Below are 22,830 nucleotides of genomic sequence, written 5' to 3' on the forward strand. Positions count from 1 at the left end.
CAAAGTTTAAGTTTGGCTCCATCTTTATCTCAATAGACCCCCCCTGGCCATTTTATCCCTAGTATTTCATTCATCCAAGGTCACTCCTTCCCAACCTCCAGAGTTGTCAATGGGTGGATGAGCTGCTTGCAGATCTTTGATATGATGATTCTCAAGCTTATCCACATTCATCAATTATATTTTTATTATGGAATACCAAACTGAGGTTGCCAAGGAGATGTCCCAAACTCAGACCCAAGAATATGGTGTTGCTGGAGTTAATTAAAAGTTATTAGTCCAGATTTTGTTCATCAATAATAGGTCATTTGTACAAGAAATGATTCCATACCCAGAAACCATTCAGGTGTAGTATGAAGAAACTTTCTACATCACATGTTTTAAAACATAAGTCATTTGCATTTTTGCTCTATTTATTTGTTTATTATTTATTTATTTATTTATTATTTTGTTTTGAGATAGCCTTTCCCATTATATCCATGTGACCTAGAACTCCCTATGTAGACTAGCCTGTAATCCACCTAGTTCTACTTCCAAACACTGGGATTAAAGACTATTAGCCACCATGCCTGGCCTTGTCATTTGCATTTTTGCTGAAACAAATGTTCATTTTAGTTTTTGTTTTACAATATTGTGATTTGAAAGAAAATGTTTTAAAATTCTATGGTTAAAATTAAATCAATCACTTATCCACATTATTAGGTTTTCATTAAATGATATTTTATCAATCTTATTTATTTACATTTATTTATTTACTGTGTATGTGTGCATGTGTATGTGTGTGTTGTATGTGTGTTTCTGTGTGTGTATATTTCTGAGTATATGAATGCCACAGAACCTCTATGGAGGACAATTTTGGGAATCAGTTTTTTCCTCCCACCATCTGAATCCTGGGGATTGAACTCTGGTCCTCAGGCTTAGTGGCAATGCCTTTACCTGCAAATTCATGTCATAGTCCTCATATTTTATTATTAGTGTGAAATAATTTGTCAATGTATAGGGATACCACATTTTCTTTATCATCAGTTTTCAGACACTTAGGCTGTTTCCATTTGAAACCAGAAATGACCATGTTAAGTGAAGTAAGCCACAGAAATAGAAGAGGTACACAATGTCATTCCTGTGTGGGAATAAAGGAACAAGTGATGAAGTCTTACTGGAGCCGTGTTTTAAGTCCTTGCAGAAAGAGCCACTGCTCCTGTCACCATTGCCCCTGTGCCTGCAGCTGTGCAGCTACCATCTTGGCTCTCCAGTTCATTACTTTCTGACTTGCCAAGTTAGGATCTTGACATTAATATAGAAGCACCCAAGATGAGGAAGATATTCATCCTGTGTAAGATATTCTGGTCCTGCACACCTTCTCAGTCTCTTGGGAGCTAGTGTTTCCCTGGCCCCAAGAACAGCTACCTAGGGCAAGCCCCAGTCTGCTTTCATCTTTTTTCTTCCTCATTTGTCAGTTACTATTTCCTGTGCTATTAGAATTATTTAGAGAAAGTCATTACTTATGCCTCTGTCTGATGTATTTCCCATAATCAATCTTCTAGTGGTTATATAGGTTCTTATCTTTCATGATGGTCACTGATTCAAACTGAGCTGAATTTAATAAAAGGTAAGATAGGTACAGTCTTCTGTTTGTGGATATCAATTAATAGAATCAAAAGTTAAGGATGTTATCTTTTTTCCCAAATGGAAGCTTTCTCAAAATTCAGATGTTGATGTGTGTATGCATAAGTCTTGAAGAAACATTATTTAGGAAGTTATCAAAATAATTCTTAGTTTGTAAAGAGTTTCATTTTTGCCCATAAATTATAATTGCAATGAAATCATGTGTCGAGATGGTTTTTATCTGTAAAATATTTACAACTTTTCATTCCCTTTCCCAAGAAAGTAGCAGTGCAACTAATAGGCTCAAGCCTAGAGAACACATCTAAAAAATTATTTCTATTGATTCTTTGAGAATTTCATGTGTTTTGATCATATTGAGTTCCCTCCCCAAAACTGTCCCCATCTAACTAACCACACTCTAATTCATGTCCTGTTTTAAGACTTATCACACGTAATTTGTGTCCCCCAAATGCTTTTGGGTGTGAGTCTATCCCTTGGAATCTGTTCAACCTACCCAGAATCACAATATTAAAGAAAACTCTCTCTCTCTCTCTCTCTCTCTCTCTCTCTCTCTCTCTCTCTCTCTCTCTCTCCCTCTCTCTCAGCAACTATCAGTTGCCCATAGGTGCTCAACAAGGGCTGGAGCTTCTTGTCCACCTGCTCGATACATGCTTTGGTTTTGATGGTTTGGATTTGCACAGTTTGTGTACACATTTTCACAAGTGCTGTGAATCCAGAGGGTGCTCTTGATGGGGATGCTTCTTTTCCCTACTCTGCATCTCTTTCTGAAATCTATCTAATCCATGTTGCTCCTAGGACCATATAACTCTATAGAATTTTGGTTTTGTGTCCGCCACAGTTGTGTTTCTCATATTTTGTCATCTACTGTAATCTGTTCCCACAGTTAATTGCTTCTATTTTTGTTTTGTCCACATTGGTCACTTATTCTCAGTGTCCTGTAGAACTCCATGCTTATGTACATTACTCTCATCTAAATTCTCTCTCTCTTTCTCTCTCTCTCTCTCTTTAATTTGACAGAGTCTCCCTAGTCCCAGCATACCTGAAAGTCACTATGTAGATGAGACTGGTCTAGGTCTCACAGAGCTCTGCCTACCTCTGTGTTCTCAATACTTGCTCTTTGATATCAATCATATATTGACTTTTTTCTATCACCACTTATTCAATAAGGCTGATATACTTATCAAATTACAGTATAACCACCATGTTGTCATAGAGATATACTTTGCATTGTAGAACCCTTTATGCCTTTATGTCTGTCTGTGTGTGTGTGTGTGTGTGTGTGTGTGTGTGTGTGTTATAGGCATGCAGACACCAGAAGAATATATAGAGCATATTTTGCTCTAACATTTCACTTGGTCATCTTTTCCAGAGGAGGGGTTTCTGGCTGAATTGGAAACTCAATATTTTGGAAGACTTGCAGGCTAACAATGTCCATTATCTTCCTATATCTGCTCCCCACATTACTGGGATAAGAGGCAAGCTTTTATAAATATGTCCAGCATTTTATTTACATGATGTGGGGGATCTGAACTCAGGTCCTCCTGATGAAGCACCAAGTATTATCTTATCTTTTGTGCCATCTTCCCAGCTCCTGTATATTCTTTGTGAGAGAACTTAAACATAATTTTCATGAAGAGAATTTATGGTTTTTGTACCTAGTATAGTGTGTCTAGAATTGCCATTAATATATAGTGATTCATTTATAATTATTCATGAATAATTGAGCTGTCTCCCCTCCACTTCACAACCATTAAAGACTAAAGACTACTAGTTTAGATGGTATTTCAATGTCAGTTTCCAATAAACTGCAGCCATTGGCCAAATCTGACATACAGATTATTTCTTTGTGTTTGATAAACTATTTATTTTTCATTTCACAGGTGATTTCTGCAGTCACCGCCAGTGGTGGCTTCTCCTCCATTCTCATGCGCTACACTCCTTTGTTCTCACAGGCGTGCTCCTTGGCTCACCCTGGGCTGAGGCCTCTCATCTGCATACCCTGGGCTGAGGCCGCTCTTCTGCTCACCAGGTGCCACCTTCTGTCATTGCTGATTCTGCCCAGCCCCGCACCCCAGGGCTGATGAGGAGACTGTGTCAGCAGAGCCGCATTCAGACACAGGAGAGAAGATTCAATGAGGCAGATCTGGTTTATTGCAGGAAGGCACAAGCTTATATAGGGGTAGTGGTCCAATCACAGCACAGCATGTAGGATACCTTATTAGCATAAAAGGCTTAGTGTCCTATTGGCATAATAGACTTAAAGTTCAGATTACAGAGCCTGGATTCCTGGAAACCACATGACCCTGACTGTTGCAATGTCTAAGTGTTGCAAATTTTGGATTCCAAGGGTGGTGCTTAGGGGTGGCGAGCTCTAGGCATCAGTCTCATGATCTGCCAATAAGAGCAAATGTCACAAGGTGCTCCTTGTGGCTCCAGCAGTTGGGCCATTGCCTCGGGCCTGTGGTATGGTTGTCAACAAGACTTTCACCCTAGGCTCAAGCCTGTCTCCCACAGATTTCCATAAAGCATATAACAGTACCTGGCATAGGAATATATAACCTGAAAAACATTTATTTGCCTTTTGACATTCAGCAGGAAAATGTAATGACTTCAGATCTATGTGCATGTTTCCTGTAGGAGTTGTGCAGTATGCAGACTGTGAAGCCATGTACAGCCATCTTGAGAGAAATAATTATTCTTGGATGCTTATGGCATCTACAAAACTAGTTCCTGGGTGATTCAAATAACTAGTTTCTAGAACATTTCTTCTACTGCCTGGTTTGGGTATATTGCTAAAGTAAACAGATGAGTCATCAAATAAAACACCTTCCAGAGAAATGAAGAAAAAAGCATTGACTTTTCTGAGCAAACACATTTTCACCTCCTTGCTTCTGGTTTATTCAGTTTTTTTTTTTATTTTTTGTGCTTTTCATATAATAGAGCTTAATAAAGTTTAGACTCCCCTCTCCCCTCCTTCCCCACCATGCCCCACCAAAACTTTATGCTGGGTAGAGTATTCTCCTAGCATTGGGCAAAAGTAGATCATGATACTGTTATCTTACACTATTTGTCTACTAGCCCTGATTATTACAGAAGGGGAAAAGTACCTCATAAAATAAATAAGATCCATAATTTTTTGAAAACCCTATTATGTTTTAATGTCATTCTTTTCATATCACAGAAGGCTAAAAATAAAAGGTATATAAAAATCTTAAAGGCAAATGTCAACTTTGTAAAGTCTTACAGTGAACATTGCCCATGATATATAAGCCAACTATAACCTAAGTACATCAAAATCATACTATTTTACAAAAAAGAATGTGAACTCCCTAGAAGGTACATGGCACAAATTACATTTTACAAAGAAACTAAGAAAATGAGAAAAATCTCCAGATAAGAAACAAGAGACCACAAATTCAATCTTTTATTCCATCAATATGAAAGAAAATATGGCACAAGCCATGAACTTTAAATGTGAACCCCAAAAGAGCAAAGTAGGAAGAAAAATCCAATTCCAGTCTCAGTCATTGTCAACTGTCTGTGCCGACAAGGCACCATACTCTTGACATGATCTTAGTTGTTGCAACTTGCGTAAATCCCAAGTTCCTTGTTTACTTTGAACCAGTTGTGCAACCTAATGAATTGTTAGGGAAGGGATGGTGATCGGCAGGATGCTTGCTTCACAAGTGTTGTTATAATGACTGACAAACGCATCTGCTTCTCAAGAAAACCATGATTGTATTTAAATAAGTGATGCAACTCGAAAGCCTTACTTAGTTGGCTCTAAGTTTAGCACACAGTAAACTGAGATAGGGGGATTGCTGTAATTTGAAGTTAGCCTGGGCAACAAAGGAAAGCTTGTCTCAAAACAAAAACCAAAATAAAAGGAAACACCAACAAAAGATAACTAGATAACAATAAACATAACTATTGCCTTTTTCCCAAAAGTCTTCAAATAAAAATATTACATATCATAAAATTTAGTCTCATTGCATATTGAATATAAACAACAAAGATTTAACAATTGCAAGGATACATAAATGATGGACCTTTTTCACAAAATAAGAGTAATCTAGCTTATTTTAGAAATGTCTCTTAATGAAGCAGGCATGGTAGATATGTTTTCACTGTGTTTCTATTTTCTATTGTGTTCCTATTTTCTATTGTTCATCCAGAATAAACAGCAGTAGTATGATTTTTCTTTAAGTAAAAATAATGTTTATTTCAAAGACATATACAAAGGGAGAATCTGTAATACAAATGTTAACTGTTTCTGAGAAACAACCACATTAGACATGGAGAGTCACAAGTTCCTTGTTTACTTTGAATCAGCAAAGCAACGGAAGTTTCACCTGATGACAGAATCATTAGGGAAGTGTGTGCAATGGGCAGGATGCTTCACAAGTGCTAGGAAACTTTATCATAATTTTATGAACTGGGTGCATTCTAATATTACAGGCAAGAAGTTGAGGTCCTTTAATTATCCAATATCAGACAATACCTGGTAGGGGCATGGTTTGAAATGGTAGCTACACAGCTATACCTATCACATCTTCCTATAACATGTTGAGTCTTAATATTCAAACAAAGTGCTAAGGTGCATTGTCTCCTTCATTTAATCCAACTCCTTCTCTATCTGCAACATTTTTTTATTAGTGAACATATTTGTATCTTAAATATTTTCACACCTCTTAGATTATTTCTTTGTGTATTTTCTGCTACTTATTCCTAAGCACATTGAAAGAATATTTCCAAGTGCGGATTTTTACAAACTACTTTCTACTTGTCTTCTGGATTTCATGAACTTTTATTCTTTTAAAATAATCTAAGCACATGAAAATAATTATGTGAACTTAACATATATACTGTTTCATCTATGATATTTCCTCAAATAAAAATAATAAAAAGATTCTATTATTGGATAGTATAAGTAGTAGGTATCCTGCTGGTTTTTCACCAAGTCTATATTTTAAAGACAAGTATCAGCACTTTAAAATACACTATGATTTCCAAGAATCAATATGGGTTAAAATTACATGTTCATACAGCTGCATTTGTTTTTAAAAGACAGGAGCTTAATCCTTCTAGCTAGTGCATAATTTCACGCTTAATTTGAGTTAATTTTATGTCTATTACAGTATAGTTTAATGAGTTTTTGTTATGCTGACAATACTATTTCCTACATAACATTAACTCATCAAAGTCTATGTGTCATGAAGATGAGTGTATCAGGAAAATAAGCAGAGTGTATTGAACACACCTGTAATCTTAGCACTCTCGAGGCTAAAACAGGAGAATGGACTTAAGTTTGAGGCCAGCCTAGAATTCATAGTCAGACCCTCTCTCAAACAAATAGAAATAAACATTTATCAGTCTCTAAGAATCAAGCATTTAGAAAAGTGTCTGCTTATAAATTATACAAGGAATCAAACATCAGATTATTTTCACAACTCCTATAGCAATTGAAATCTGCATAAGAACATGGGTTTTAGGCTAGAGTGATTGCCCAGCACTTAAGAGTACTGGCTGTTCTTGCAGAAGATGCTTGACACAGTGTACTTACATTCATGCAGATTCTACATTCATACATATAAAATGAAGAAAACATAGGTCCTAAAATGTAAATAATCTAATGTTCTCCAACAAATCTTCAGGGAAACTATCACTCTGACATTATGAGATGTCACAATTTATTTTTCATATATTGTTCTTTTAAGAGCACTTTACTTTTTAAATATTCATAAATGTGCAATCAGAAAGATAAAAATCTAAGGTCATCCTTGTCTACAGTGAGTTCTAGGCCAGCCTGGGAACATGGCAACCTATCTCAATACATAGATGATGGTTATATACATAGATAGTTAATAGATAGATGATAGATGATGAGATAGATAGCTAGATAGATGATAGGTAGATGATAGAAAGATAAATGATAGAAAGAAAAATGTAAGAATGAGATGAGATTGGAATATGGAAAATTGGTCAGAAGATGCAATGTAGTGTCTTTTAAGGATGGACAATGGAGTTATGACTTGAACAATCTCCCCACACTGATGTTTCTGTAAGATTTGAATGTTTAAACCATTGAAGCTTTAGTCAATGTTTCACCCTAAAGAATTATAAAATAATAAATTTATCTTTTTTAAGAAAATAATTTTGTGGTTATTTTTTAATACAGAAATTGGACCTTATGATTTGTAATTTTGTTCATGAAAGAAACACATATCCATATTTCCCCCTTTTTATTGAGGAAAATTTTTCTACTCCTTGGCCTGATATTACCAAAGGACTTTAAAACTGTCTATACCAGAAGCAAATAAGAGACCTCTTTCAAAATCTTTACCAATATTTTACTATTTTCTTTTTTACTAAAACTATTAAAATTATTATTCAGAATATTAGCCAATACCGTGCTACTATGGTGAAATACTTGAGGAGAAGTTTTAGTTAGTGTTGTACTCTTCAGTCCCCAGCTGAATGGACCTACATCTTTGACCATATGGTAAAGGTACTGGATGGTAATGGAATGGGACTAGTGGAATATGGAAACGCTCACTTCATGGCTAGCGAGTGATATACAAAAGAGAAGCTTGTGAAGTCTTTGATTCCCCCATGAAGAGCACTCTTTCAGTGAACTAACCACCACCTAAATCTTTTTCTACTGCCTCTGCAGGGCACTGCAATGGGATCAACCCTTTAAATCACTAGCTTTTGAGTGGCATTCCTAATCTAAGCCACAGCAAATGATATTATACAGATGAAATTATTATTTCCTCAATTTCCAATAATTCTGAATGTCTTCACATTTTAATTTGTCACTTACATATCTAATTCAGAGTTTTGGCTGGGCTCTTTACTAATGAGGCATGCTAAGAATTCTTCAAGAATTCAAAATTAAGTTGATTAGTATGTATTTTCAAGAATATTTTCATAACTTTCTTTTGCCATGATTGGGGTTTTTGAAAATCAATGATTTTAAATTTGTATCTGTTGTTCACCACTTTTTTCTTCAATGGACAATACTTTATGGTTTTGTTTGAGAAACCTTTGCATATGCCCATGTCCATGAAATATTTGCTATAAAATCGGCACAGATGCCTCCTACCTGGTGAAGGAGGTTCTGTTTCACTTAAGTTTTCTTAGAAGCTTTATCATAAGTTACCATGAAATTTTCTCAAATACTTTTATTATGTCTATTCAAATGACATAATTTTTGTCCTTTTTCTGCTAGTACTAAATATTGCTTTGCCGGATTTTTCAAAGACAATCTATTCAACAGATAAATTTCACTTGGGCATGGTAAGTGTAAGTAATCTCTGTGTTCCTGATTTGGCTTATTAATAATTCTTGAAGACTTTCATAATTGAAAGTGAAATAGAACAGTTAGTTATTTTGATTTGAGGTTTGTATTTGTCTGGTTTTGTTATGAGTGATATTTTCCCTATAGAACACATCTAAAAATTTTATCCATTTGCTGAAAGCATTTGTAAGCTATTAATATCATTTCTTCTTTAAAATTTTATAAAATTCCTTCACAGGGACGCATGAATCTGGACTTATTTAGTGGAAGCTATTAAAATATGATTTTAATGTCTTCACTCTACAAATCTATTTAGGTTTACTGTATACTTAGTTTTCTTAACTAGTGATATTTCAAGAGTTTGTCTACATTACTTAAGTTGAGCAAATTACTAGAATGAAGTTGTTCATAGTATTCCTTTATAGGTCTCTTAATATCTTAGTGTTGGTTTTATTGCATTTTTAATACATATTTTTGATGAATATATATTATATTTTTATTTTTTGATCTTCCTGAGAATTTCCTAGGAAAGTAGGTTGCATGTTACTGATTTTCTTAGAGCTTCCCTGTTTCCTATTTCACTAATTTTTATTCTAATGCTTACTATTCTTCCTTTCCACCTGACTTCAGTTTGGTTTTGTTTTCTTATTGCTCCTCAGGGCAGCTAGTCACATAGCATGGTAGTCAAAAGCTTAGCCTAAGTACTGGAGAGATGGGTCATAAGTTCTGAACAGTAACTGCTCTTGCAGAGAACCTGGGATTGATTTCCAGCATCCACATGACAACTAACAATCGCCTGTAACTCTAGTCCCAGGGAGATCTGACCTCTCTTCTGACCTCCACTGACATCACACAACACAGGTGCACTTACACACATGCAGGCAAAATGCCTACATGCAACAAATAAAAGTAATAGATAAAATATTTTATAAGTAATAAATAAATAAGCTTAGCCTGACCTGTCATTGAAACAGGTCAGACTTTTCAGCAATTAATTTGAGTAGGTTTAGGAGGGAAAGTTAGTCACAAAAGGGAAACTATATCCCACAAATAAATTACCTTCAATACCTAAAGAATATGAAAGCCTTCCAAAAATGTGCAGACCTCCTTCAAGCTCTATGAAAACTACCCAGTATGGAAGAGGCTTTCAGGTATGTATTGTGTTGATTTCTTCATGTTTCACATATCTGTTGTACTTTTAGCAATATGATCTTACTATTAAGTTCTAGAGGGTAAAGAAGAGCAAATACAACATCCAGTAACATCTTGGGGAATATGGGATTCCACTAGCCAACAATGCTCAAAAAGTAACATATTCTGACACTATGATTTTTGTTAGCCTGTGGTAATAGGGTTCATGTCAAAAGGCCTTTTACTTTAGTTTTCCATCAGAGTACTCCCTCATCTACCTTGGCCTCTCATCCCATCACATTTAACCATTCCCACTCCATTACTCCCCTTTCCCCTACTCTAAATCCCTGAATTCTATTTCTCCTCACATGACACACAGTTTCCTCCAGTGTTCACAGCTCCCCCACACCCAGCATTGCTCCTTACTAGCTTCCTGACATCCATGGGCTTTCCACATGAAGCATACATATCTAAAAATTCAAAATTATCATACATATGTGAAAGAAAATATGTAACATTGTCTTTTCATGTCTGGGTTGCCTGACTCAGGATAATTGTTTCCAGTTCTAGCCAATTACCTGAGAATTGCATAATTTAATTTTTCTTGACAGCTGAATAATATCTCATGTGTAATTGCAAAGCATTTTCATTATCCTGTCATAAACTCAAGGTTGTATCCATTTATTGGTTATTGTGAATAAACCAGAAAGAAAAAAAAGATGGATGGGGAAGAATCTCTGAAACTGAATATAGAGTCCTTTAGGTATACTTTCCAGAGGTCTAGCTGGATCATGTGTTACACCTATTTCTAGCTTTTTAAAGAAACTCCACACTTATTTCCACATTGAGTGTACCAATTTCCAATCCCAACAGTAGTAAATAAATGTTGCCACTTATGGGACAATTAAAGCATTTGTTGCCATTTTTAAAAAATCTCAGGTATTTTAAATGGTGTAGATGAAAGGGCAAAGTAGTTTTGACTTGAATTACCCCTACGATTAAGGATGTTGAATATTGTCACCCAAGTTCTCTTGGGGTCTCTTGTGCTATCAAACAAACATAACATATTTTTATGTAAATTTATTATAGTTTATACCATGGGGGGGAGAGTAATTCACAAAGAGACAAACATCTGGTACCCGGCTCTCTGCCACAACGGCCATTCCAGATCACAGCCTGCCACTCCAGATCCCTCCAGTGATCCGCCCATTGCCACCGCTAGCTTTTGCCAACACCTTATGAGCCCATAGTCTTGTACCAGGTCGGTAAATGCCAGGCCATTCATTCTCATGCGCTCCAGTCATGGCTCTTGTCCAAATGGTGGCCAGAGGCACCCCCCCCCCCCCCCACTCTGCAGTCAATTCTCCCCAGCAGGCCCCACCACTTGGAGGAAACAGGCCCCTGGGACACACTTCACCCCTTTCCACCACTCCTACAATGTTTCTTCAAATCTTTCACTATGGTCCTTGAACCTTGGAGGGGGTGACAGATGTAGGGTGATCTCTCTTGTATCATGGTGAGATAGTGACTTCTTGAACCTCCCCATTATTCATCTTTAATCTATGTCCATTGAGCTATCTCAGTGGGTTTCTTTTACTATAAAGACAAATGAAAGGAAGTAGACACATTTAATTAAACATGAATGTAAATACAGATGCCTAGAAAATATCCCACTAGGTGTACTATATTCACTAAACAGTATATTTGTGATGGCTTCCCCACTAGGGCCTGTAGCCTTTTCGACACAAGATATTGGCTTGGTCTACAGTGCCAGACATGTATTCCACCCCTAGGAGTGAGCCTTATCTAATTAGAAATTTTTCACTGGTCTAAGGAGGCAGGGGGTTTCTCCTGTCCCTGCTACACCTGAGTCAGGCAGGCCCTAGGTCTGCCTCCTGTCTGGAGCCATATCTGTCATTTCTCCATTGACCATACCTAGCTTCTGGGGGAGAACTTGGTGGGAAAAACTGCTTCCACACATATAATAGCCCACCTCAGAAGAGAAATGCATCTTATTTAATCCTTGGGGATTCTTAACCACCCCAGACCAGTTTTTATCCTTTGAATGCCTTTTGTAAACTGTTCTTCTGGTTTTAAAGCCTTCCAGAAACTCATTAACTCATTAGTACTGAATTTAGTTTCCTATCAATTTTTTTTTTTTCTGGGGATTTGTGCTCAACATAAGTCTTGCCACATTTGTCTTCAAGTAACCCAAGTGGACCATTTCTTCAGTCTATATATATGTGTGTGTGTGTGTGTGTGAAGGTCTGATCTCTGATCTGAAATCAACTCAGAGCTGGAACAAGAGGCCTCAGTTACTCTTGGCACACCAAGAGTAAGGAAGGAACGCTTCCTCCTTGGGGACTTGAATGTTCTTGTCCTGAAGTTATTCTTATCATGACACTGTTCCTTGAACCCTGTTAAAGGTACATAAGTACATAAGATCCCAAAAAGGGCTGAGCCCTGGGAACTTGAAGATTTTGTAAAGGTCAGGAAGGTACTGAAAATATTAGAATGAGATAATTTGGTGTGAGAAGAACATTTTTCTCTCCCTCTTGTTTTACTATAAATAAGGTTGCTTCTTAGAATAAAGCATGCATTGGTTCACACTCCATTGCATCCCCTGTACCCTGATTTCTTCTGCACCTATACCTCGGGGTCCCCAACCCCATCCAGCTTGAATTGTGGTAACTGAACCATGACACACACACACACACACACACAGACACACACACACACACAAACATTTTACATATATATATTCCAACATATAGACTACTCCTCTCTTCTTGTTATATCACCGTGGTAGTTCATTCATAGAGACCTCACAGACTATTAAAGGGCTTGGTAAAACCATTAAAGCCCCATACCTTTCTCAAGGTCCCAGTTAAATTAAGCTTCCCTTCATATCTCTGATGAACATAGTGTTATCTGAAATGGACATCATATATTGCTTTTCTCATACCTTGTTCTCTCAGTAACGCCTGCCCCACCTTTATAGTCCTCCAGCCACTGCTAATCATGTTAGTCTCCCTTGGTGATGACCATGTATCTTTAATGCCTTCAACCAGTCACCCCATTAAGGACTACTCCCACCTGCATTGGCGTATGTTGAATAGCCCATATTGCAAGGACGGATGGGTGGTTATATAACTCAGCTGTAAAGCTTCTGAAGGACTTAGACTGTCATCATTTCCTCCCATGTCCCATACTCTCACAAGCCATGTGGCTAGGGATCTCTGATGGCTTGCGTGTTTTTTTCTAGTTTTAACAGTTCCAGTGTGGAGTATTTCCTAGATACAGCACTGTTAGCTTTATTTATTTATTTATTTTTCCCCTTTTGTATCAATTGTTGAATCTGAGGGACAACTTTTGCTACTTTTATCTTTAGGCTATCTTTTTTTTTTTTTAACTATTATCTGTCTTTTCCTCTGAGTCCTTAGACCTTATACAAATTCAAGTGTCCTGCTTTTTTTCTCTCTCAAGCTCTGCAACTGGATCTGCCAAGACCTAACCAGCCTTTTCAGCTTCCCCTGCCTGGAGCACATCTTTCATTATGCAAAGTGCCCATGCCCCCTCTTGGATGCTCCCTTTAGGTCCAGAGCCAGTAAAAGATTTTCTAGCCTCTGGACATACCTGCAACATATCCCCACATTTACAACAGAGTTGTGGCCCACGCTTCTGCATGGTCAGCCCCTTTTTAGTTATATATTTTATAATCCATTTTAAAAACCATATCACTGCCACCATCAGCTTTCTAGCTTTTTTGAAACTTCCATGGTTTGTCATTTTTAGCAACTTCATCCTGCCTATTTGGACCAATTTTGTTGCCTGAGTTCTCAGGATCTCTTGTGCTATGAGACAAACCATATGACATATTTTTATGAGAATTTATTATAGTTTATACCATGGGGGTGGGGAGGAACTCACAAAGAGACAAACACCTGGTGCTCAGCTTTGCGCTGCACTCAGAGCCCGTCCATTCCACATCACAAGCCCACCACTGCAGATCGCTCCCATGGCCTGCCAATAGTAACCTCTAGCATTGCCCATGCCTCGTGGGCCCACACTCTCACCCCAGGTCAGTAAATGCAGGGCCATTCATTCTCATGCTCTCTGGTCATGACTCCTGTCCAAGATGGCGCCCAGAATCCCCCCCCACACACACACCAGTGTCTAACTCTCTGAAGCCAATTCTTCACAGTAGGCCCCACCCCTTGGAGGAAACAGGCCACTGGGACACAAACAGTTTTAAAAATTTGTCAACCTGGGCTGGAAAGATGACTCAGCAGTTAAGAACACTGGTTTTTCTTGCAAAAGATCTGGGTTCGAACCCCAGCATCCACATGGCAGCTAACAACTGTCTGTAACTCCAATCCCAGGATATCCAACAGCCTCTTCTGACCTCCACAGGCATTACACGACATGGCTACACTTACCTACATGCAGGCAATACACGTATACACATAAAATAAAAATAATAAATAAAAATGAAAAAAAATGTTGTCAACCAATTACATTTCATTTTTTGAGAATTCTATTATTTTCTTACACTCTTCACACACACACACACACAGACATATGCACATAATCTTTGCTGGTTTCCAATTTTAATTTTTGTGCTTTTTAAATTTAACTTTGCAAATTTCATACAGTATAATTTGATGGTATTTAGATATCTCCCTATTCCCATTATTTTATACATATGAGTTGCAATATTGAATTTTGTATTTATATTATGCTCTCACAAACACAAGTTGTGAACATTCCAAACCAATGCACACAGTTTAGAATGGAAAACTAAACGACAACTACCATGCTACTGAATAGAAAACCTTATATTTTAAAAAGACAAAAAAAAAAAATGGAGAGCAATGTTTCCTTTATATTACTCTCATCACTGAAGTCTTTTTTAAAAAAGACTTTAATGTTTAACACTTAGGGGGAAAAAGAAAAACCCTGAGAATGCTACACCATAGACATATAGTCAAAGCTTCACATTTCCATATTTGCATGCATGAAAGCAGCTCTATTTTCACTGAAATGTGAGCACTACATGTAGAAACAAAACAGAGCAAAATAAAATAATGGTTAGCAGTCATGATACAAAAGAATGAACACAACAAACAACTGTATGGTGAACACACTCTGAAATGCACATTTATTTGATTGAATCAGTATCCACATTCCTTAAAAGTGTCAACTCAATTGTTAACTAGGCATTTTTGGCAGATCTGAATTTTGTTGGTTCTTAATATATTTAATGCTTAGAACAAAGATAGTGATAATAAATCCTTCTTCAAAATAAACTTTAAGTATATATCTGAAAATAAATTTGCTACTTGTGAAAAGTTTAAAAATTATATTACAATATTTTTATCTTCAACCAGTGCTTCCAAAAGAACATTGTCTTTAATTATGATCTCTCTCTGAGGTTTATGTCCTGATCATATATTCTCTCTCTTTTACTCCATCATGACACCTGTCTCACTCTCCCTTCCGTTATCTCTAGGATAGTCTCTCACTCCCAAACTCTTTTATGAGGTCTACATCTCAAACCTCTGATAATAGCTTGTGTTCATCAAAGGAAATCATTCACCCCCATATCATAATCATTTACCTCTTTAGCATACTTCATATGTTACTGAATGGTGTACTGAGTAATGGGATGGGACTGAAGAGGTAGACTGTAGTACTCTTAGAATCCTGAAGATTTTGGTCTATTCCCATACAAGGAGGCATTCTTGCCATGGAGAGGTAGTCCTAATGCTATGAAATCCCCTCCCATAATCAAAGTATAATCCATTTAAAAATGTATCTGGATGTACTCCTGAAAAATCATCAAACAACTTTATGAATTGGACTGATTGTTTTCTTGATGTTAATCTTTTAAAATTCTTTTTATATCCTAAATAATAACCTTCTCTGAAATGTTTAGCTGACAAAGATTTTTTCTTTGTCATTCTCTAGGCTGAAACTTTATCCACCTGTGAGCTCTGTGAGCTGCATTATCAGCTGGCCTGGCCAAATACACTCAATTGTGCTATTATGGCACAGATATTATAGGAGTAACCACTTTTTGATTAGATTAAAGGCCAGTTTCACAATACAGAACAAGATCCTGGAACTGTTATCAGGGCAAAGAATCTGTGACTAGGGCACTCATAGACCCTAGGAGTGATCTTATTGCTATTATTTTACCAAATGACTGTAATATTAAACAGACTCCTAAAGACATTGCTATGCTCATAAACTAATACATGCCTCAACCCTCATCAGATTATCTTTTTACAGTAGTTGCTTTTTAACGTAGAGAACCCCAACTGCTCAAGATAGAGAAAATAAGAAACTACAGGATAGTCAGTCATAAATGGGAGAACTTTATCATACACCCTTACCTCAAGACTCAAAGATCATTGTAGAAGAGGAGGTGGAAAGATTTTAAGAAACAGACGTCATGAAGTACTACAAGATAAAAGTATATTCTGGACTCAACAATGTAGCTGCACATATGAACTCACACAGGTTGTGACACCTGCATAATACCTAGGAAAGCTCAAGCCTGACAAAATCCCAGCATATAAGGTATAGGTGGGAATGAGAAAATCACACCCTTAGGTGAGTATCTATTGGCAATTGATAGATGAAGTAAATTTAATTTTCTATAAGTATGTGATCTTTGATAGGTCAGCTATGCTCCAGCCACTAGATTCATTCAAGAGTTTTAGGACAATACAAATTCGATTCATTAGCGTCACAAAAAAAGAGTATTACATGAAATTCTCAAGTAATTTATACAACTGTTATTTAAAAATAAACTAAATCTTTTAAAGATAATATTTTCCCATAAGTTTCACTATGAAAAATGTTCTTCTAAAAAGTTGGAAATACAAAAACAAAACAAAAAAAAGAAAAAAAAGTTGGAAATACATCTATGCCTAGATTTGAAAGAGAACATATTCAATTAAAAATAATTACTCTAGCTGGAGAGGTGGCTCAGTGGTTAAGATCACTGGATGCTGTTGCAGAGGATCCAGGTTTGGTTTCAGCACCCACAAGTAGGCTAAGAACTGCTATAAGCCCAGCTCTGAGGGATCATTTGTCCTCTCTGGGCTCAAGGATATTGCCGTTACAGAGACAATTACATACATGGAGACAAAATATTCATAATATAAAAATAAGTCAAAAAATTAAAAACAAAAAAGTTTTAAAATAATAATTAGTGGTAAAAATTTAAATGTGGGGTTAATATAATATATATCATGAAATAACTTTATTAGAGATTCATGCTCACTATCTCAAAGAATAAATTATTTATTTTGTACCATTAAAATTGTGTAACAATCTTCTTCATAAGAGATAACTTTTAAGACACAGGCAAATGACCAAACCAACCTTAGTAAGTTCATTCACACAATGTTTTTAAATATCTGTGATTATTCACTAAAATAATGTTTGAAAACATTAGCTGAGAAAATAACAAACTACTACTATATGTTAGAAAAGAAAAATCTTTAATTCTTAAAATAAATGTGTTTGTTAATGTTGCCTAGAACCAGAGTCAGCAAACAACAAGGTGATGTGCTTGCAGTCAGTGTGAGGTGGGGGCTGCCATTGTTCTGGAAGAGCCTAGATATATCAAAATCAAATATCCATTTGTGGCCAGAAACTTCTACGATGTACTGAAGTATTACTGAAAAACTAACCCATGCCCAGACTTCCCTGTTATTTTATCTGATGAATTCATCTTATCGCATATTAGAGAAACTTCTAGATTATAAGATTATTTTATGACTATATTCTGTACAAATATCAAGTAGGATTGATTAATAGAAACTATTTTCAATGATGGATTGAAGTCACTTACTACTTGATCCTGTCAACAGCTCCAATAAACCATGCTGGCATTTCAGGAAATAAAGATTACTATAAGAAAGAATAATCCATAATCTCTGACAAATTTACTTATGCATTTCACTTTCGTTTGGATTAAGCCTATTGAATCTAAAATTGTCCCTTTCTAATTCTATGGTCATAGCTGAGTGGTAGAACATTTGCCTATCATCAAAGTTCTGGGTTCAATCCTTTGTTTAATGCATTCAAAATCTATTTCTAAACTGAAGTCTATAAGTCATGTCTACTAAGTGTGAATCAATTTTGAATTTTTTTTCCTTTTCCAATCTTTTATAGAGCTGAGCAGGGTCTGATTCCAGATGCAATGTGTGGTAAGGAAAGAAAACAATTATGCATGCAGAAAACGGAATAATAGGATCTTCAAGCAAGGCAAGAAACCACTTTTATGAATTGAACTATTGAGTAGAGGGATTTTTCTGGCAAAGAAATCACTTTAAGAGTTGGGATTTGATGTGACCCAGGTCTATGACTGCATTCAGTATTCCCACTTAAATTCTCCAATTGCCTTTGATGGCATAAAGTCCATATTTCGGCATCAGGAACTTCTCGATGAAAACAGAATTTGTTCCATTTCAATTAAATATATTTGGAAATTTAAATCAAGTGATCTGGTCAGGAAAAAAGAAAATATTGGATCACATCCTAATATAATTTTAGTCTATGTCTCAAGTCAAAAACTTAAGCATTTGATATTTTCATTATTTAATCTTCCCACTTATCTTTGAAGAAATTTCTACCCTTCCAGTTTTGAGATTCCAATTTTTTCACACTATTGTAGAACCCAAACCATTATTACTCTAATGTTTTAATTTTCTAGACTTTTTATATCATTATTTTTGAGACAGTAACTCTGATCATTACTTTATCACTCCTATGGTTTGCTCTTTTTCCATTATTTATTTTTGGTATATTTTTTGCTTCTTTTAGTTCAATGTATTCTATAGAGCCAATTACAGGATTTATTTATTTATTTTATATTATGTTGGCTTTAAATTCATCTTGTATAAAAATTGCTAGCGTTGTTCATGGTAAACAATGGAAACAGTCCATTGAACTAGAAACCAGATTTATTTGCTAAATGAAAATATAAGAGAAAAAAATTTATTTGAACCAGGAAACAATGGAAAAAATGTTTAATTCTTGCCTTGAAAACTACAAGTTTGGTCCAGATTTCTGGCATGTGTACCAGCAAATGTTTTCCCAGATAAGACACAGGGCCTCACAATAGCTGAAATTAGTTTTAACATTCTAGAATTTAGTTTTGCACGTTTTTGATACTCATTGATGAATCACACAGTTAAAGACAGTCTTTGAAATTTCAATGTCCCATATGTCACATGGTCTTTGCAGAACATCTGGTGCACTTAGCTTCTACATAGCTTGAGACCTCCTTCCCTCATCTTGGAAATCTAAGCAAGGTATTGAACTCTAAACATTCAAGAATGTGGTAAACATGGAATAAATTTATTTTTAAATTCAAATAATTTTCTGTCTTATTATAAGATCCATGTGGTTAAAAAGACAATGTCAAATATGTAAGTGCATGTATGATTTGAAGTAATTCACATGGGTATAGAGAGATGGCTGTATGATTAAGAAGACTGTTTACTCCAGAGGACCCGGGTTCTGTTCCCAGCACACAAAAGGTGGCTAACAACTGTCTATCTGTCTTCTGGCCTCTGCAGGCTTTATAGGATATGGGCACACTTATGCATGCAGGCAAAGCATACATGTACATAAAATAAAAATAAATAAATCAGCTCTATTCCATTCCTCTGCAGCCTCAACACTTCCAACCTACTTCATCCTTATTCTGTCTCTTGCTAGCCTTGGATCCAGGCCCACTCCAATTCCCCTGCCTCAGATCCCTGGTCTACTCTCCTAACCCAGACCAGCAAAACCCATAAGCATAAAGTGCTGTCTTTCTTCAGATGTTCCCCGCCCCCATCTTCTACTGGACCCTGAGCAGCCTAACAGAAATGCCCACATATCACTTTGGTAAATCAGGTCCTGTCCCACACCTCTATTTCATTCCTCTGCAGCCTTAACACTTCCAACCTGCTCCACCCCACCCTGTCCATTGCTAGCCTTGGACACAGGCCTACTCTAATTCCCCTTTGTCAGCTTCCTAGACTACTTTCCTACTCCAGACTAGCTAAATGCCCTAGCATAGATTCCACTGGTTTCTGATCTGACACAACCCAGCTCGCCTACTATCCTGACCAGCCTACCTACTACCCTGTCCCACCACATACCAAGAACAGTCTACTGCTCTGCAAGAACCTGAAACATGCACCAATTTATTTCTCATACCTAAGCAAAAAGCAAAAAAGCTACATAAACAATATAAGCAGAACCACAATTCAATTAAACAAAGGCAGAATAGAAGTTCATACTGGACACACAACCAACAAAGAACATTAATATGCTCAAAAGGCAGTATGAAAACACAAATAATAAGAAAAACAAAGAAAATATGGCTCCAAAAATAGCCATTAGCCCTACAGAATTGCACTACAATGAGAAGCACCCTGAGGAACTCCAGGTTGCAGAATTTAATAGAACAATTATAAATATGCTCAAAGAACTTAAAGAAAATACAAACAAGTCAGAGAACTCAAAGAGCATAGGTATAAACTTGTGACAGAAGTTGAAGAATATACTAATATGTGGCTTAATGAAATAACAAAAACAATTCAGTAATTGAAAAGTTAATTCACAAAAGCCATAGAAATATTGAAGAAAAGCTAAACTGAAATGAACACAGAATTGAAAAATTCAAAAAGCCAATTGGAAACAACAGGAGAAAGTTTCAAAAGCAGAATGAATGAAACAGAAAACAGAATGTCAAGACTGGATGACAAAGTCAATGATCTGGACTCCTTAAGCAAACACTATGCAAAATTCAAAAAAAAAAAAAGAACAAAGAATATACAGAAATGGAGCATGCAAGAAATGTGGGACAACATATAAAGACCAAATATATGCATCATAGAAATACATGAAGGAGAAGATTCTAAGGTCAAAGGAATGACCAGAGCTTCAACAGTATTATAGAAGAAAACTCCCCTAAGTTAAGGAAAGACATTACTATACAGATTCAAGAAACACATAAAACACTAATTAGACATAAGCAGAATAGAAATTCTGCTGGGGCTATAATAGTAAATTAAATGTACAGAACAAAGAGAAGACACTGAAAGGTGCTAGAGCAAAACAAGTTACATACAAAGGAAAAGGAAAATCCATCAGAATTACAGCTAACCTTTCAGTGCAAACATTGAAAATCAGAAGAGCAAGAGACAAAGTATTCCCAGGTTCTAAACGAACATGGATGCCAACCCTGGACACTAAATTTATCTAGGAAATCTATAGCCTAATTGAAGAGGAATAGAAATTTTTCCATGGGACAAATAGGTTGAAAAAATTCATGTCCACCAAAGCAGCCCTACAGAGAGTACTTGAAGCGATACAAAGAACCAAAGTTAAGAATGAGTATACCGAAGAGGATACAAAATGAAAAAAAAAACACAAAATAGGGCCACAAACACAAAGAAGTTAAAATGACAGTATCCAAAACATACCTTTCAATAACAACATTAAATACCAATTATCTCAACACCTCCCTTGTCAAAAGACACAGGCTAACAGAACGGATCAAGAAAGAAAACCCATCTTTTTTCTTCTTCTTCTTTTTGTCTTCAAGAAACTTATCTCACCTTCAAGGATAGACACTACCTTAGGGTGAAAGGATAATTCTAAGTGAATGGAAAATTGAAGAAAGCTCATGTTGCAATTCTAATATATGACAAAATAGATTTTAAATTAACTAATCAAAATAAATAAAGAGGGTGACTTGACTATAATCAAAGGAACAGTTGATCAAGAAGCTATTGCACACATGAACACATATGCACCAAACTCTGATGCACCCAATTTCATAAAACCAGTACTCCTGGAATATAAAACACAGATTTACCCCAACTCAGTAATAGTGGGTAGTGGGTGACTTCAGTAAAACACTATCTTCAGTAGACAGGACAACCAGAAAAGGAATAAATGGAAAGAGACATCTGAATTAAATAACATCTCATGAAATGCACCTAACAGACATCTACAGAATATTCCACCTAAACACAAAAGAATACACTTTCTATTCAGAATAGTTTTTTCTGAAATTGACCACATTCTGGGATACAAAGCAATTCTCAACAAATACAAATAATCAATATAACTCCATGCATTCTATCAGACCACAGTGCAATAAAGCTTATAATCAACAACAGAAGGGATTTTAACAACTATTTGAACTCATGGTGTTAAACAGTACAGTCTAGAATTATTAATGGGTAAATAAGAAATTAAGAAAGAAATAAAAATATTCCTGGAACTAAATGAAAATAATCATACAACACAACAAAACCTCTGGGACATTTTAAAAGAATTCCTAAAAGAGAAGTTTATAACTCTTACTGTCTACATTAAAAAATCAGAATGGCTCAGGCCTCTTGGGGTAAGTCTATAGCGCAGCGCTCCGCACCATGTTAAACAGTAGAATTATTAATGGGTAAATAAGAAATTAAGAAAGAAATAAAAATATTCCTGGAACTAAATGAAAATAATCATACAACACAACAAAACCTCTGGGACATTTTAAAAGAATTCCTAAAAGCTAAAAGAGAAGCTATTAGTGCCTATATTAAAATATCAGAAAGAGCACATGTAAATGACTTAACTGTACAGCTGAAGACTCTGGAAAGGCAAGAACAAGCCACCCCAAACCTAAAAGATGAGAAGAAATAATAAAATTCAGAGAGGAAATTAATGAAATAGAAACAAAACAATAACAACAACAAAAAAAT

This window comes from Nannospalax galili, unplaced genomic scaffold (genome assembly GCF_000622305.1).
Source record: "Nannospalax galili isolate Female #2095 unplaced genomic scaffold, S.galili_v1.0 scaffold918, whole genome shotgun sequence".
Taxonomy (NCBI): Eukaryota; Metazoa; Chordata; class Mammalia; order Rodentia; family Spalacidae; genus Nannospalax; species Nannospalax galili.